General features: G+C 43.1%; 1 long non-coding RNA gene across 1 annotated transcript in view; it reads right to left on the bottom strand.

The window, feature by feature from the left end:
* The window catches only part of LOC124605174, a 274,531-nt gene extending 261,845 nt beyond the window's left edge, over positions 1-12,686 (bottom strand). Inside the window, exon 1 of the long non-coding RNA XR_006978614.1 lies at positions 12,411-12,686. This is a non-coding gene — a long non-coding RNA (uncharacterized LOC124605174). The remainder of the gene's footprint in view (positions 1-12,410) is intronic.
* Between the last annotated feature and the right edge of the window lie 1,560 nt (positions 12,687-14,246).

Raw genomic sequence — 14,246 nt, 5'->3', positions numbered from 1 at the left:
GTAGCATGTGGCTGGAGTCTGCTCTAAGAAATACTATTTGTCTGATATTTCATTTTCAACATAAAATGTTTTGATTTTCATGACAAACTGAACGATGTTAAAATTGTAACTGCATATACACAGTCCATGCATGGAGCTACCTGACGTGATATTCATTTTAAGGCTATTTCGTGGGTGTGGACGGAAAACACGAAAAATAATCAGTATTTCCAGGAGCTACTAATTTCGAATGGGTCCATAAAATTATACTTTTGACTATATTTTCTTTGTAACGAGCATCAAAACGACGCTTTCCGTTGACGCCGGATCTCGTGTGAATACGCAGCGTTATAATGAGCAGACTCTTCAACCTAAAAGTACAACTGTCGTCAACTCGAACGTTGGTTTGAGCACGACAGTGCTTTACTAGGCGTGGTCCTGATGAAAATGATGTACCGTTGCCTTCCTCCGACCTCGGAACTGACTGACCCAGCCAGTTATGTGGGGACCTAAACAAAGAGTGGCGACACGGAAAAGTTGGCATTTTTAATAGCAGAAATTGTCGTAGGTGAAGGAAGTGTACTGACAGAACTTAGCGGGGCCCAAAATACGACCTAGGGATCCGTAACGTGACATTTTGCACAGACCCAGCAAACCACCTGCTACCCAAGAAAAATTTAAATGTATATTATTTCTAAAACATCTAAGAGGAACATCTATCTCCGAAAGTTCCTCACCGTATTTTCTGATATTCTGACAACATTTCACTCTAATACAGGCGTGTTTTTAGGCGCCGCGCGGTATTAGCCGAGAGGTCTTAGGCGCTGCAGTCATGGACTGTGCGACTGATCCCGGCGGAGGTTCGACTCCTCCCTCGGGCATGGGTGTGTGTGTTTGTCCTTAGGGATAATTTAGGTTAAGTAGTGTATAAGCTTAGGGACTGATGACCTTAGCAGGTTAAGTCACATAAGATTTCACACACATTTGAACATTTTTTTATGTACCGCTTTCTTTAATATATGTAAACCTATGTAACTTGAGTTTTCTGTAACTTTTCCCTATCATTACATTTATAAAAAAATATATATATTACATAGATTACAGAATATATGCTTCAAAACACACACATATTTCAATGTAATATTGTGTCAAGGTTTTGCACAGCGGAATGAAGCATTTCCGCAGGTACGCTGGCTAACTCTCTTGGTATGTTGCGCTTCAGATCAGCACATGTCTAAATGTTCCGCTACTAACTCTGTCCTTCAGGTAGCCCCACAACCAGACATCACAAGAAATCTTAGGTGACCGTGCCGGCCAAGCATTTGGAAACGATCGGCTGATAATTTGATCGTTTCGAAATGTGTTTCGAAGAAGCAGGTGACCTTCACGAGAGATGTGCGGTGGGGCCCATCTTGCACGAAAGTTGTTGAGTTCACTGCGCCTCTCTCCTGTACGGCGGGTACGACATTCTGGTGAAGCATATCGTAGTAACGTTGGCCAATCACACAGCACGTCTTTGGTCCTCGAACGCCAACCTGTTCAAAAAAGAATGGGCCAATCATGAACTTGAGGCGTGAAGCCATTCCGTACGGCGACACGTTAACCATGCAGAGGAACTCCATGCTCAGTAAATGGAGGTGAAGATCCCCACACTCGGCAATTCTGTGTTCCCCTCACCCGTCAGAGAAAAATGAGCTTCGCCTGTCCATAGGATGGTCCATCCGGGGAGGCCGAGCGGTTCTAGGCGTTACAGTCTGGAACCGCGCGACCGTTACGGTCGCAAGTTCGAATCCTGCCTCGGGCATGGATGTGTATGATGTGCTTAGGTTAGTTAGGTTTAAGTAGTTCTAAGTTCTAGGGGACTGATGACCTTAGAAGTTAAGTCCCATAGTGCTCAGAGCCATTTGATTTGATGGTCCAGATGAACTGCAGTTCTTGCGAGGAAGTGGAGAGCGAACTCAACACGTCGTTGTGCGTCCCGTGGTGGAAGCTGCTGTACGATATGGATCTTGTACAGGTACCATTTGAGAATGGATCGCAGCACCTTCCGTGCAGTTGACGACGGGAGTGCACTGAGACTGGTCAGATGCGTGAGACTATGAATCACGATGACTGATCACGGCACCTGGTGGCCATAATTGGATGCGGACGGTAGCACAGTGACGCACGGAAATCATGCACCTCATACTCTGGACATAAATCTACCAAGTTTGGTACTCGTACAGTAATTAGTTTCCATGTTATAACGTGTTAAATAGGGAAAGTTTAATTATAACCACCCAGTATATCATACATACTGCATTTTGAAGAGAAACTCAAAACTGTTTTTCTACAGACATTCGATATGCGAACCATGAGTGACCCGGCAGACGTCAATATGGTAATCGAATTCTTGCCATATCCGTCCCAGCACGGCATCGTCGACTATGGCAGTCGCTCCCGTTTTCTCACCCGGAGCTCTGCTGCATCACGTGGTAAAGGCGGTACATACACCAGAGCTTTAATGTGTCCCACAGAAAAAAAGTCACACGGAGTGAGATCTGATGATCGGGGAAGCCCATTCATGAAACAGCTGTCCCCTTCTGTAGGACAGCCGATCCACTGGTGCGGCAGTTCCGTGTTTGCGACTGGCGCAGACTATCGGCAAATTACCAAACTACGCTGTGGCGGTATTAAAAAAAATCTATTGTGTGCGTGGATCGTATCTGCTATACGATTCATGCACCCAATAGATTCCGACGCCATATTTGTTTACAAAATATGACAGTATGCGTGTGATGTGTTACGACTGTGAAAAGAACCTGTGACCACTGGAGGTACTTCACGTTTAACTTTTTGTCAAAAGAAACCCAAAACCATGTTCTGAAATAGTGTTTTGTTTCTCCATTAGACAGTGCCACAAGTTCCTCCAAAAAATCGTAACACAACACACACACAAATGTCATATTAACAAATGTAAATCAACCAGATGATGGAGGTTTGAACCTTTGAAACGCGTCGTGGAGATAAATAAACAGTGACTGGTAACAGTAAACCTGTTTCATTTTAAATCTGTCTCCAATCGAGCACGTGTGTGACATCACTGGGCAACTTCAACGTTATCCACAACCAGTATTTACCGTCCCTGTATTGACCGACCAAGTGCAACAGGCATGACAACCGACACATGTATAACACAATGCATGCACGTTTGCATTCTTGCATTTAACAGTCTGGCACTGGTTATTAATGTACCAGCATTTCACATTCGCAATGGCTTATCTCGTGCTTACATTAACCTGTGATCTTGTTACATTAATCACTTAAAAATGCTGCCTAGACAAATGTGTTCCAGAAATTTCGTTGCTCTAGATTAACTATTTCTTGGTGTTGCGATTTTTTTACTGTCAATGTAATTCATCCACTGCTTACACCTTCAGATGAAATGTGACTGCTGGGTACTGCATCCAGTCTAATGCAGTTAGGGAAAAGAAAGAGTAACCACTCTTGATTCTGGAACTCTGCGGTTAGGAAACCCTATGATGTATACTCTACAAGCAGTAGCAGCAGCGTTTCCATTACAAAGCCAATAAACAAATTCCATATCGTCGTGCGCAGCATTTGTAAATAAGTGCGACATGTTTAAATGATACAGTAGAATTGGCTAATTGATCACAATCGCAATTGGAAAATTCAGTCATGTAAACTGAAGGACAACCTCACGGCTTGAACTTCAAAATAAAAATGACAATCTAAAACTGAACCCGTACTGTAAACGCGCGAGAATAAAGCTTATTTTTATAACCAGTTTTATATACCAATGAAATGTACCGTTCTACATAAACATATAAGTGGTGTCTGTTCTTTCCTACATGTCCGAAAGAACACCATTTTGATCCAGCAACCACTATGAACATAATGTTTAATTCTTAGTAAGTCTCCTAAATTATTTGCTATTCCTCCTGAAACAATGCCAATTTCTTTTCCTCAGTCATTCAAATGTACATATCCTTTCGAGTTGTTTACGCGTATTTGCGATATTTCATTACGAGCACATACCAACGTTAATGCTTTGTAGCTTGGTATCCCACATTTCCATATTAAAGTGCTCGTAACTTTTTCAAGATTCCACCCCTACTGCTCCATGTTTAGCTTTTAGTAACCTGCCTGGAGTTCACCTCATCGCTCTAATAGAACCCCTTAAACACAAATTAACTATACTAAAGTTTTTAGCTTCAGTGTGCATTTAATTAATGCACAACGACGAAGTGTGGGGCCAAGACTTTACACGCTCTTCGTAGGCTTATAGTGGCCCAAAGCCAAGCAACTGTTACCCGAGAACTTCAGCAGGATAAGTACTGAAAGATCACGTCTTGCAACAAACCACCTAAGAAACTGATTTGCTCAGAGCGAATGGATTTGAAATAAAGAAAATACGGAAAGTATTTATTAGTGCTAGACAAAGTTTAAACCAAGCCTACGTATGGCGCCTAGTCCAGAACTAAAGAAAAAACATGGCCCTTCATCCGTCATCCGCCAACCTCATTTCAATGTTCTCCTAAGAGATCTTGGTTCTATTACTCTGACACGAAGTGTGTGTAGCAGTGAACATCTGAAAAGGACTACCCCCCCTCCCCCGCCCACGGCAACAGGCGACAAACGGCGTATTTGAATACAACGGAAAAGTGATTTGCACATACAAAACTCTGTATTCATTATCTGTGTTATACAGAGTGTTAAGAAGCTATTTGTTTCAAATTAATAAGTAGGCAGATAACAGAAAAACAAATATAATTCGATAAGGAACATTGTAAGAGGTCCATGATTAAGGATTTTGTTGCTAGCGCATTCGAGCAGTTGTAATTTCGATGGATTGCTCGCGCGCTGCCTGCGATATGTAAGCTATAAGAGAATCTCAGACCAAAGAGCAGTGTTGGCTGCAGTAGGAACTGTGTGGCAGTAGGAGTTTGTAGTAGCGAGCAGTCGTGTGTATGGAATTGGCTGGGCCGGTCGTGGGGAGCGATGGCGCCGCTTGAGCATTGTAGTATAAGGTAAAAGCACCCTCGCGCATATGTACTATTGTTATATCAGATCCGATGTAAAATGTTTTAAAAATCTCTTAATAATAATCTTTCTCATAAAAAAATTAACTTTTGACAATTATTCATCTCAATTTAAAGAATTTACTAATTTCACCAATCCATGGTCATCCTGATTATTGTAAAGAAAAATCAGTTGTTTCTTTTTATACATGACAAATCTATCGGCCAGCATTGCACAGGGCTGTGCCAGAAAAGTTTAGTTTCATATAGGAGCAGATATATACGCGTTATCCGGCGACTTTATTGAGTTAAGAATTTTCTATTTATTCAGAATGATCTTTCGGGGCCAAGACGCAGCACTGCTGACGTCCAAAATTTACCAGTTCAAATTCACAGGCAATTATTGAAAGGTTATAAGTGAGTCACAATTTTATTGAGAGATTAGTAACGTTATTATTGGTAGGTTACGGAATAATAAACTGTTGCTAGGTTACACTAAAGGTCAATGCTATACATATTTTCACTGTTGGGAGCTTACACCAAATGTGAATGATATATAGTATTTTTCAGAATGAGATTTTCACTCTGCAGCGGAGTGTGCGCTGATATGAAACTTTTTTTTTTTCATATAGTATTTTTTCTTGTGGGGAGGTTACAACATATGGGCTCTGATGTCACAGCGATTTGGTGTTAATGTGTGTGCCGGGTTGATTGGACCATACATTATTCTTCCATTTCGCGCCAAGGGGACGGAGATGTAGCATCTTTATAGAACATACAGGGTGACAAATTACTGAACTATATGAAATAAAATCGTCATAACTTCTGAACGGTTTGAATTAGGACGTTCAAACTGCACGTTTGGCCGCGGGGTATGATGGCAATTAGTATTGTTTGGTTTAGCGACGAAGCCCACTAGCCGGCCGAAGTGGCCGTGCGGTTAAAGGCGCTGCAGTCTGGAACCGCAAGACCGCTACGGTCGCAGGTTCGAATCCTGCCTCGGGCATGTATGTTTGTGATGTCCTTAGGTTAGTTAGGTTTAACTAGTTCTAAGTTCTAGGGGACTAATAACCTCAGCAGTTGAGTCCCATAGTGCTCAGAGCCATTTGAACCATTTTTGAAGCCCACTACATTTGGATGGGTTCGTCAATAAACAAAATTGGCGCATTTGGGAGACTGGGAACTTGCATTTCGCGGTCGAGAACCCTCTTCATCCTCAACGGGTGACTTTGTGGTGTGCAATGCGGAATAATTGGTGCGATATTCCTTGATGGGCCAGTGACTATCAAACGGTATGCATCCCCATTATCCAAAGTGATACTGAATTCGACAAGATGTTCATGCAAGACGGAGCTCGACCCCACCGAAGCGGGAGAATGTCTGATGTCCTGGATGTGCACTTTGGGGACCGCAATTATGGCTCTGGGGTACCCAGAGGCCACTGGCATGGTCCTCGATTGGCCGCCATATTCTCTGGATTCGAACACACAGGATTCCTTTTTGTGGGGCTATATTAGAGGTAAGGTGTACAGCAACAACCCCAAAACGATTACTGAGCTGAAAACAGCTATTCACGAGTCATCGACAGCATCAGTATTCGGATAATTTAGCGGGTCATGCAAAATTTCGTTATTCCTCTGCGCCACATCATCACCGATGGCAGGCACAGCCAACACGTCATAACCTAAATCCGAATATCTGTAGTGGCCAGAAGGAAATTTTCACTCTGCAGCGGAGTGTGCGCTGATATGAAACTTCCTGGTAGATTAAAACTGTGCCGGACCGAGTCTCGAACTCGGGAGTTAGAGTATCGGTCCGGCACACAGTTTTAATCTTCCAGGAAGTTTCATCTGTCGTGTTGAATAAAGTGTGTACACGCTGTAGTCTGTAACTAATTTACGTTTCTTTCATATAGTTCAATAACTGGCAACCTGTATGTTGCCAGAACTGCCGGAGGATGTGCCTCTGAATGGAAGACGAAGATGTACTTCCAGCACGATGGGGCGCATGCCCATGCCCTTTTCAGCAGTGGCCTGGCCAGCCAGGTGACATGACCTCAGACGTCTAGATTTCTTCCTCTACGGACATGTCTAGCAGCTGGTGTATCAAACCGTTGTGGAAACGGGTGGACTAATCGCTAGAATTGCCGTCGCTGCTGGGACCATTACGGGCACGGCGTGACACGACAATCAATGGTTCGACGATGTACTGCGTGCATACAAGCTAATGGTAGTGCACTCGAGCAGCTTCTGTGAATGCTACATGTTAAACTACCTGCAGTGTAAATCGCCCCTGGCATCAGAAACTGCGGTCAAGGACCATTTGTACCATAACTAAATATGTTTGTTTTCATGTTCTCTGCTTCAAATGGCCTTGAGCACTATGGGACATCTGAGGTCATCAGTCCCCTAGAACTCAGAACTACTTACACCTAACTAACCTAAGGACATAACACACATCCATGCCCCAGGCACAATTCGAACCTGCGACCGTAGCAGTCGCGCGGTTCCGGACTGAAGCGCTTAGAACCGCTCGGCCACCATGGCCATCTGTTCTCTGCTATTGCATTAATTATAACGAATCGTTTCGTAATGCCCTGTAGACTCATATTATATCGTTTCGACGGCGTTGGCAGCATTAACAATGCTGCGTTACAGAAATATATTCGTCAAACGGCTAAACCGACTGATATACTTTACATAAAAAAGAGTATGTGAATATGCAATCCCTATTAGATTAGGTGATTATGTATTTCGCAACTGAATTTTCTACAATATTTATACACTGTTCAGAACGCCGGGATCTTTGATCTCAGAACTTCTACGAATTGCTGTGCTGTGAATAATAAAGAAGTAAAAAATGTGGCAGCCGTATGCATTAGTATGAAACAATTACATCACCAGATTTTCTCAAATGTATATACATAGCTTGTACAAAACAAGCAGACCGTTACTCTGAAAGAGAATACGGAGTACGCCCCTAAACACGGACCCATCATCGGCATAAAGGACGATTGGGAGGGGGAGGATGAATAAGCCCATCCCACGGCACTGAACAATGAAGAAGAAAAATGTAGTAAAAAGAAACTTATCAACTGGTGAGTTCACGATGATACTGAGGTAAGGTGCTGTGGTGATAGGAATCTGGGAACTCTTTAGTAATTGTCTTTGCTTTACAATGGAGTCGTGGCAGCAAGTTATAGATATGTATTGACACTGTCGTGATGATAAGCTCGAAACACGAAAAATATTAAGCCTGTGGAATGAGACAAGTTTAAAATGGTCACCACTATATTAGGTTGTCAGCTGTGACACACTTTTCCTGAAAAACAAATGATTCAGTAGTGCAAAGAAATCCGTATCGAAGACATCAGTGCCGTCAGTCATATGATGTACTTATCGGGCCACGTTACGCAAGAAGCACTGATAAACAACCTGTGCGCTTCACTAAGACTCCTATTGCAGATGGCATCTAGTAAGCACACTCATCTGCAGCTCGTTCAGCTGTCTTCTGCCATGCATTAATAGGTTCTCTTTCTCAGAAGTAACTGCTCTTAAATAATGGGTCGAGTGTGATGCCTTGATTGTGAGGCCGCTCAATAGCGTGGTGATCAGTGAATGTACGAAAACCGTGTGATGTAAACATTACCTCTGTTATGGAGTTACTTGGTGACAGCAACTAATATACAACTTTTACGTAATTTAAAGTGACACTAGATGAAAATCTGCTTTGGAAATTTCACTAATTGCCAACAACAACGCAGTCAATACGCTATTCCTGCCCTAACTCCCACGGGCACAGAGCAATGTACGATAATTCTATCAGTACCATTATCGTTTGAAACGCCTCTGAAGGCCGTCATACTACCAACTGAAATGGCGCTTTGTGTTTAACCAAGGAAATGTGAAGCCGCTTTTGCTGGAATACTAGTTGTCGATGGTAGTAGACGTTTAGGAAGGTCTATCTTCATAATTCAGTGTAGGGATGACCAAAACAACTATTTGGAGGGCGGAGACTTCTGAGCGCATCCTATAATTGCCAAACACTGACTCAGTCAGAAGTAACTTTCAAAACGATAGCGGAAATACGTTATCAGAGACGAATACATATCGAAAATCTTGTACACAGTCAAGCAATACCATCACTTACTAATATCTACGATAACTGGACAGTTCCACGACTGCACAGAAATACGATTAAATACACTAGTGACACGTGCTCAATACTATGCCTGGCAACTACATTTGTAAAGCCTGCATCCATAGGTAAATTGTTAGCGCGAGGTTTTATATATATATATATATATATCAAAAGACCACCAAGAGTATGTTATGATATTGATTGTAGTCATCCGCACTTTTAACTTTAGGCTTTTACACTTGTTTTGCGCTGGACTTAAATTTTGTAATATTATCAAATGGTTCAAATGGCTCTGAGCACTATGGGACTTAACATCTATGGTCATCAGTCCCCTAGAACTTAGGACTACTTAAACCTAACTAACCTAAGGACATCACACAACACCCAGCCATCACGAGGCAGAGAAAATCCCTGACTCCGCCGGGAATCGAACCCGGGAACCCGGGCGTGGGAAGCGAGAACGCTACCGCACGACCACGAGATGCGGGCGTGTACTATTATCATACGTAAATTAATATCATAACTTCTTATTGCTAAGACAATTATATTTAAGATTTAGATCAGGGGTAGTGAATTTTTTTAACCTACCGCCCACTTTTGTATCTTTCTTAGTAGTAAAATTTTCTGATTGCCTTCTTGTGACACAGGAATGGCGATTTATAAAATGAGTTCGTAACTCAACTATATAAAAGCACAGTTACAGCACGATAAGGCAAACAATGATAATTATGTACCGAATTCTTATCAAAATTATATGAAAACCTAATGAAAATGCTTTTAAAAACCCTTACCGCCTACACTGAAAGCTGCAACGCTCACTAATGGGCAGTAGGGACCAGGTTTACTACCACTGATTTGGACTATCTGTTTCGACCGGCCCAAACTGTCATTCAGATCAACATGCTGAAGATGGCCATTTGAGACAGTCTAAAGTGCAAACTAAAAACAAATGTAGTTAAGTCTGGCAATATAAATCACAGTAACGAACGCAACTGTCACGGCTGTCACCAAACAACAAATTACTGCACTTCGTAAGCTATAACAACCCACTTCGGAGTTATAAATATCTGTACATAATCGTTACACATTTGGTGTAACTAACTTATACGCTGTTTTTGTTACCAAATTACAATAAACTCAAAAAATAAAAATAAAATAAAATGAAGCGAGAAACGAGCTCTCGTGCACAAGTATGACAATGCGAGAAAATGAGCGTCCTGCTGAAATCACAAGTAGCTACGACTAAATAAATCCCCCATCGAGAATGATTGCGCTGTCCTTGTCTCTTCATTATTAATCAACAGCGAGGCCTTAAGCTTCGCTCGCCGTTTAGCTTCTGCCTACATTATTATTGCTCTTGAAGCTCTTGGCACAGATCGGGCCCTTGGACCCGCTCTGACGTCAGCGGCTGCCGCTTGCAAAGGACGAGACACTTCTCACGGGCGTATATTTCAGCAGCAGCGCAATAACGCCACGATACGCAGCGCTATATACTGGTGCAACAGGCAATCATGCGTGACACAATGTGATTATGGTCTCAAGAGCGACACAAAATTGGCCTGACATTGCGTTTTAGGAAAAATTATTCTCTTGCCAATACCTATGACCACATTGGTACTAGCGACCAGTACCGAATGACAATTTGAAAGTTGCCTCATTTTCTTTCAATGGGACTTTAATTTAGAAATCTGAATAATAATTCGGTCTGCTGTTGCCGACACATCCTACATTTTTCCGGGCGCAAGGGATGCACGTGGAATTTTTAATAGAATTTGCAGTACAGAACCGGCATTATTATGCGAAAAAAGAGAACTGTGTAAGTATTGTGTCTGGTGAAATGGACTCTGGATTTTAAAACATACGGTAACGGCGCACATAGAGCAAATGCCATTCACAAGAGCAAAAAGTAATTTGTCTCATAAAATGGGACATAGATTTGCCATATAAGCTTCAATAATCAGTCCTATATCCTATTTAAACAAAGTAGATTACATTTAGGATGAAACTGTTTCATTCTTTGACAAAGAATAAGCAGTGTAGACTACATGCGGCAAATTTTAACTGAATTGGACGAGCTGGACTGGAGTTAACGTGGACGGCTTTTCCCACCTGTTCATATTTTTTTAAGTAACTAAAAGATATATGTACACACTGTGCACCAAAATGCTTGTCGTCTATCTGTCTTATGTAAAAGAGCTTTCCTGAATTCACCATTCAGTTTTTGTAATGAAAAGACGCGACTGATAGGGCGCGGACGTAGGCATAGGACTCCGCTACAAATGAATGTGTTACTACATCTCTTAATTTTTTCATCCACATTCGCTGGCTTCCTCCATTCACAATCAGATAGACCTTGGGCTGTTGCCACGACCAAGTAGTTTTGGAAGGGATGTGGGGGGGGGGGGGGGCGGCATTATCTCAAGCAGTCCATTTAGTACTACCAGGCAGAGATGACGTAGCATTGGTAATATGATTTGGAAATAAAGTTAGTGTCACATATTAGTACAAATAGACTGGCAGTGGTAAGGAAAGCGTTTTTGAAGAAGAGAAATTTGTGAACATCGAATATAGATTTAAATGTCAGGAAGTCGTTTCTGAAAGTATTTGTGTGGAGTGTAGCCATGTGTGGAAGTGAAACATGGACGATAAATACTTTGGACAAGAAGAGAATAGAAGCTTTAGAAATGTGGTGCTACAGAAGAATGCTGAAGATTAAATGGGTAGATCACATAACTAATGAGGTATTGAATAGAACTGGGGAGAAGAGGAGTTGTGGCACAACTTGACTAGAAGAAGGGACCGGTTAGTAGGACATGTTCTGAGGCATCAGGGGATCACAAATTTAGCATTGTAGGGCATCGTGGAGAGTAAAAATCGCAGAGGGAGACCAAGAGGTGAATACACTAAGCAGATTCAGAAGGATGTAGGTTGCAGTAGATATGGGAGATGAAGCTTGCACAGGATAGAGTAGCATGGAGAGCTGCATCAAACCAGTCTCAGGACTGAAGACCACAACAACAACAATAACATCATTAGTACGAAATCATGCTGTTCGTTAGTAATGCTCTTCACGTTGAGGAAGAGCTTAATCGGAAAAGCAACGTACACGAAAACAGGTAACCAAGTCAGAACCCCTTTCTGGTACAGTATCAATCTCAATTTATCAACACAGTTTATTCATAGCGGCATCGTAATGCCATTACGTCGTTATGCTAAAGCATACTCCGCACAGCAACAGTGCTGCGTAAGAAGGCGCGCTTGCTCACGAACCTCAACTAAAGATGTTCCTCGGCTCGCGCATACTTGTTGGCGCGGTGACAGGTGCCGGGAGGCAACCAGCGGGTCGCTAGCCACAGTCGCAGAAGATTGTTGCGCAGGCGACGGAAGGCTGCAGCGCAAGAATAGCACGGTGTGTATGAGGCGCGCGCAGCTCGGCCGCACACTGTTGCAGCATGGGGCCCGCAATTTCGCCGCAAGCACACGCAGTCGCGCACACGCACGCACGCACAGTCGCCGCTGTTGACGCGTCAGCAGGCACAGGTCCAGTGGCCGCCGGCAGACTGAGCCGACCGCGTGCCAGGCCACGCCGCACAGCCTGACTCACGGCCCCCTCTCCAGCGCACAGACGCCGTGGGTGGGGGGAAAGGGGGGGGGGGGGGGGGGAGCCGGCCGGCAGATGGCCGAGACGCAACCCGCCCGCCACAACTGACCCAGTGTCCTCACCTACGTCACACCACGCGCTCGGCCGACGCTATCTCAATCTTGGAATGTTTCGCGACTCGTAAGGCACTAGGGTCAACACCACGTACCCAAGGGTGCATTTAGGCACGAGTGGGGCCCTGAAAATCTCCGCAACACTTCCACGGTCAGCACCACGGGACAGGCGTTAAGAAACGCCACAACTTATCGCAGGGTAAGACTAAACGGCCACGTGGGGTGGCAAAATTTTTGGGGCGGCGAAGGGCGGAAAAATTAATATCACGTCAAACAGTGAAAAACTGTACAAATCAGGAGAAAAAATGGAAAAGAGCAAAAATTAAAAACACTGAATTGCTTTCAAAAGCATATGGAGTCTTTATTTCTACATCTGCGTTATTACTCTGCTATTCACAATAAAGTGCCTGGCAGAGTGTTCAATGAACCACCTTCGTGCTGTTTCTCTACCGTTCCACACTCGAACGGCACGCGGGAAAAACGAGCACTTACATTTTTCTGTGCGAGCCCTGATTTATTTTATCGTGATGATCATTTCTCCCTATGTATGTGGGTGCCAACAGAATATTTTCGCAATCGGAAGAGAAAACTGGTGATTGAAATTTCATGAGAAGATCCTGTCGCAACGAAAACCGCCTTTGTTTTAATGATTCCCACTCCAATTCACGTATCATGTCTGTGACACTATCTCCCCTATTTCGCGATAATACAAAACCAACTGCCCTTCTTTGTACTTTTTCGATGTCATCCGTCAGTCCCACCTGACGCACAGCAGTACTCCGGAATAGGGCGGGCAAGCGTGGTGTAAGCAGTATCTTTGGTAGACCTGTTGCACCTTCTAAAGTGTTCTGCCAATGAATCGCAGTCTTTGGTTTGCTCTATCCACAATATTATCTATGTGATCGTTCCAATTTAGGTTATTTGTAATTGTAATCCCTAAGTATTTTGTTGAATTCACAGCCCTCAGATTTGTGTAACTTATCGCGTAATCGAAATTTAGCTGATTTCTTTTAGTACTCGTGTGAATAACTTCACACTTTTCTTTATTCAGAGTCAATTGCCACTTTTCGCACCACACAGATATCTTATCTAAATCATTTTGCATTTCATTGTGGTAAGCTGATGACTTTACAAGAGGGTAAATGACAGCATCATCTGCAAGCAATCTAAGATGGCTACTCAGATTGTCTCCTATGTCGTTAATATAGATCAGGAATAATAGAGGTCCTATAACACTTCCTTGGGGAACGCCGGATATTACTTCCGTTTTACTCGATGACTTTCCGTCTATTACTACGAACTGTGACCTTTCTGACAGGAAATCACGAATCCAGTCGCACAACTGAGACGACACTCTGTAGGCACGCAGTTTGGTTAGAAGACGCTAGTGGG

The sequence above is a fragment of the Schistocerca americana genome, chromosome 3 (assembly GCF_021461395.2).
Source record: "Schistocerca americana isolate TAMUIC-IGC-003095 chromosome 3, iqSchAmer2.1, whole genome shotgun sequence".
Lineage (NCBI taxonomy): Eukaryota > Metazoa > Arthropoda > Insecta > Orthoptera > Acrididae > Schistocerca > Schistocerca americana.
This window is presented reverse-complemented; position numbering and strand designations above follow the sequence as displayed.